The sequence below is a fragment of the Bison bison genome, unplaced genomic scaffold (assembly GCF_000754665.1).
Source record: "Bison bison bison isolate TAMUID 2011002044 unplaced genomic scaffold, Bison_UMD1.0 scf7180017864385, whole genome shotgun sequence".
Classification (NCBI taxonomy): domain Eukaryota; kingdom Metazoa; phylum Chordata; class Mammalia; order Artiodactyla; family Bovidae; genus Bison; species Bison bison.
Genome location: NW_011494957.1, coordinates 4,007,077 through 4,011,553, shown reverse-complemented (window position 1 = coordinate 4,011,553; position 4,477 = coordinate 4,007,077).

Genomic DNA, 4,477 nt, shown 5'->3' with positions numbered 1-4,477 from the left:
TCTCCTTTGCTTTTCACGTCTCTTCTTTTCACAGCTATTTGTAAGGCCTCCTCAGACAGCCATTTTGCTTTTTTGCATTTCTTTTCCATGGGGATGGTCTTGATCCCTGTCTCCTGTACAATGTCACAAATCTCCATCCATAGTTCATCAGGCACTCTATCTATCAGATCTAGTCCCTTAAATCTATATCTCACTTCCACTGTATGATCATAAGGGATTTGTTTTAGGTCATACCTGAATGGTCTAGTGGTTTTCCCCACTTTCTTCAATTTAAGTCTAAATTTGGCAATAAGAAGTTCATGATTGGAGCCACAGTCAGCTCCCAGTCTTGTTTTTGCTGACTGTATAGAGCTTCTCCATCTTTGGCTGCAAAGAATATAATCAATCTGATTTCTCCCAGTACTAATGCTAAATAAAGTGTTTTCACATAACTGCCAGCACTAACATTTAAATTTCATATTTCATTTAAATTTTTATTAAAGCCTGATAACATTCAAACCAGAAGTCCAGAGCATGTGGCATATGAGTTTTTCAAAGTTATTATTGATTACTAAAACTGTCTCTTATAGGAGACACTTACTTTTTACTCAGACATTAGAAGATTACTAGTTGGGAAACATGGTAAAATTTGGGGCACTTGAGACACTGCGTTATAGGAGTCACAATACATAGGGAAGAGATCATGTTGCTGGAAACATTTTAGACACTGGCTGAGCTACACTCTTGGGATTTAGTCCATATGTTGGCAGAAACCCGAGTTTGGCAAACTATGGCCTATGTGGCAGTTTCAGCCCTTGACCATTTTACAAATAGTTTTATTGGAACACATTTTTTATACAAGATCTCTGGCTGTTTTGTGCTAAGACAACAAAATGGAGTCATTATGAAAGAGAACATATTATCCACAGGGCCTAATGTATTTAAGGTATGGCCTGTACTGAAAATATTTGTTGACATGGGCATAGAAGAGGATCATACGAAATGCTTCCATTTTTATCCATTAGTTTGCCCTTTTAAAATGCTAAATTATCATATGCAATTGTCTACATACTTATTCATAGAAACATTTTATAGATTATTGCATATATAAACTGATGAATTCTACTTTTGTCACAAATGAAGGATTTGGTCCTTATATGTAAAATGTTCTGCTATGCTTAGAAAATTTTAAGACACCACTTCATCTAAGCTAAGAACAAGTGTTCTAGTTAAATAAGATCCAATTAGATAATTTTATTTCCATTGCACTCTAATGGGAAAATGGTTTGATAATATTTTAAATAGATTTAAAGGTTAGCTAGTGAAATTATATTTCAGTGAATTAATGGTTTAGGATCATTTTCACTAACTCATCTCAGTTTCATTAATATTAAATACAAGCTAATTCTCAGATAACTCTCATTTAAATATATGTATGCAAATAACCTAATGTTTTCTACAACAGAATTAAAAAAATTTCTAAAATAACTTAATCTTGGTTGCCTAATTTTATTTTCTGTGAAATTAAAGTTATTTAATTCTTCAAAATCTAGTCAGAGTTCATCCAATAGTGTAATATATTAGATTATGGAATATAAGCCTTTATTTTAAGCTCGTAAATCTGAATAAAATTTGTGACTGAATGCTGCTTAATGAAAGAAAAATGAGATTTACTATTGTACTCTCAAGTATACCCCTCCCACTGGATTGTTGAGCCCACTGCCTTATAGAGGGCAAATGTTTTCAATTACAAGCCTGGAATGCTTTCTTTCTCTCTTGAAAATATTTGTAATGTTTTATGGTAATTATAGTATGAGTATGGATTAAACATGATTATAAGTGTCACATACTTACCACAGTAGGATATAATTTATGGGCTTGCAGTAAGATAAATGATTTTGTTTATGCATATAAAAGATAATGTTAAGTCTCTGAAATCAGAATCCTGGAGTGCTACAAGAGTTTATTATCATCTCACAATTAAACACTTATGTTTCTCTTATTGCTGGCGGTTTTCCATAATAACCACTACCTGAACACAATTTAATTACATTGTGCAGCAATTTAAATTAACTCAGAAGGGGCTGTTTTAAGAAGGATATTATACTATAGCATATCAATTAACACTTATTAAAAGTAATTTTTAAGCCTAGGAGTCCCACATAAAAGTGTAGTGCTGGGGAAAATTATAATGTTATAAAAGAGAAAATAATGATGCTGTTGATTTTCTTTTCTCAATGTTATATTCTGGCAGAATGAGATAAACTTTCTTGATCCACTTGTTTTACATTCTCTATTTTCCTATAGACTGTTATAGTTTTACTGTGTGCTAATAAATCTGTTTTTAAAAATGTATATAGCCTTTAAATTTATTAATTTCACTCTAGGAATGTAAATTCAAAAATTGTATTGACAGATGCTCACCATAGATTATTTATGATAATAAAAAATTCAACCTTGACAATATGTTAAATTAAATAAGATCCAATCCTATGATCAAATGCTGCACAACCATTTAAAAAGAGATTTAATATGAATTTCAATTAAATCAATGAAAGTGCATAAAATTATAAATGCAGTATATATGCATACACAAATACATATACAGATATAATAACCTGAATGCTTAGTATAATAGTTACCCCTAGACTGTGGGTTTTACATTTTTTTCTTTTTTCTCTTTCATATTTTCCTAATTTTATTCAGTGACCATATATTATATTCGCTATCAGATGAGACATCTGTGAAATATATTTCAAATACAAAAGTATCGACCAGCTATGAATTCTAGGAACACTGGCTTTGTGTACCTGGCCCATTTATACTCCCAGAGACAAATAAACACACCATCTAGTCATCTATTTAAACCATTCCTTCAGTTTGACCAAGTTTTGTCACACCTATTCAGATGCAGCAGAAAAGATACATTGTGCATATTGTGAGCTTTTTATTGGTATGTCAACTATTTACAGAAACTGAAACCTTTTAAAACTATGTGCTTTTTCACTTCAGGCAAAGCAACTAATAGAATCAATAAATTTGGTACCTGGAAATGATGGTTTTAATCATGTTTTCTCTCTTCTTATTTCTTGTCTTTCTGCTGTGGCTAGGACTAAGCATATTTTATTGGTGAGAGTGGTGAGAATGGGCATATTTGTTTTGTTCCTAATCTTAAAGGAAAATTCATCCTTTTACCATTGCATATTGTTTGTGGGCTTATCATATAGGACCTTTATTGTGTTGAGTAACATTTCTTCTATACCAAATTTGTTGTGAATTTTTATCATGAGAGGATGTTGAATTTTTGTCAATATTTTTCTGAATCTATGGAGGTGGTCATATATTTTCATGTTTCATTTTGTTACTGAGACTTATCATACACGTTGATTTGTGTTGAACCATCCTTGCATACCAGTGATAAATTCCATGCAATCATAGTTTATAATACTTTAAATGCTCTGTCTAATTTGGTTTGCTAGTGTCTTATTGAGAATCTTTGCATATATATTCATTGGGCATATTGTTCTACATTTTTATTCAAATACTCTTAACTAGCTTTGATATCAGGGTAATTTTGACTTCAGCAAATGAGTCTGGACGTGTTCCCTCCTTTTCAATTTTTTGCATGAATTTGAAAAAGTTTTATGTTAATTCTTCTTTAAAATGTTTGGTAGAATTTACTGTGAAAACATTTGGTTTTGAGCTTTCCTTCATTGAAAGGTTTTGATAACTGATTTAATCTCCTTACTCTTTGTTGGTCTGTTCATTCATGATTCAGCTTTAATAAATCTCACATTTCTAGTAATCTAAACAATAATAGAATAGTTGGACACTATAATATCCCGTGAGTCACCTTTCTGTTTCTTCGTGATGTAGCATTAATAAGTTTCCTATTTCTAGAAATCTATTCATTTCTTCTAAGCTTTTCAATTTGTTGGCATATAATTGTTCATAGTAGTCGCTTATCAGTTCAGTTCAGTTTAGTCGCTCAGTCGTGTCTGACTCTGCGACCCCATGAATCGCAGCACGCCAGGCCTTCCTGTCCATCACCAACTCCCGGAGTTCAACCAGATTCACGTCCATCGAGTCAGTGATGCCATTCAGCCATCTCACCCTCTGTCGTCCCCCTCTCCTCCTGACCACAATCCCTCCCAGCATCAGAGTCTTTTCCAATGAGTCAACTCTTCGCATGAGGTGGCCAAAGTACGGAGTTTCAGTTTCAGCATCATTCCCTCCAAAGAAATCCCAGGGCTGATCTCCTTCAGAATGGACTGGTTGGATCTCCTTGCAGTCCAAGGGACTATCAAGAGTCTTCTCCAACATCACAGTTCAAAAGCATCAATTCTTCGGCGCTCAGCCTTCTTCACAGTCCAACTCTCACATCCATACATGACAGGAAAAACCATAGCCTTGACTAGATGAACCTTTGTTGGCAAAGTAATGTCTCTGCTTTTGAATATGCTATCTAGGTTGGTCATTAACTTTCCTTCCAAGGAGT